The following is a 442-nucleotide window of genomic DNA, read 5'->3' as shown; positions in this document are numbered from 1 at the left end:
TTAGCCACATGCTGCACACGCTGTTAGCTACATGCTGTCAGCTACCTGATGTTAGCCACATGCTGCACACGCTGTTAGCTACATGCTGTTAGCTACCTGATTTTAGCCACATGCTGCTAGCTACCTTCCGTTAGCTACATGCTGTTACCAACATTCTGTTAGCCATACGCTGTTAGCTACATGGTGTTAGCTGAGGACACACCTGGACATGGTTTAGTGTCTTACCTTCTGTCCATCCTACTGCTGTTCGTCCATCAGCGTCCACCAGGGGGCGCCGTGGACTCCTCATCCGGACCGGACCTCATTTCCTCCTGCAGAGCCACTAGTCATGTATTCATCTGACTCACTCAGAACCACTGAACCGGGTCGGACACATTTTATCTCCTGGTTTTATTTAATGTGTGACCCAAACTACCGGATCAGAACCAGAACCAACACAGCA

The sequence above is a fragment of the Poecilia formosa genome, unplaced genomic scaffold, assembly GCF_000485575.1.
Source record: "Poecilia formosa unplaced genomic scaffold, Poecilia_formosa-5.1.2 Scaffold560, whole genome shotgun sequence".
Classification (NCBI taxonomy): domain Eukaryota; kingdom Metazoa; phylum Chordata; class Actinopteri; order Cyprinodontiformes; family Poeciliidae; genus Poecilia; species Poecilia formosa.
This window is presented reverse-complemented; position numbering follows the sequence as displayed.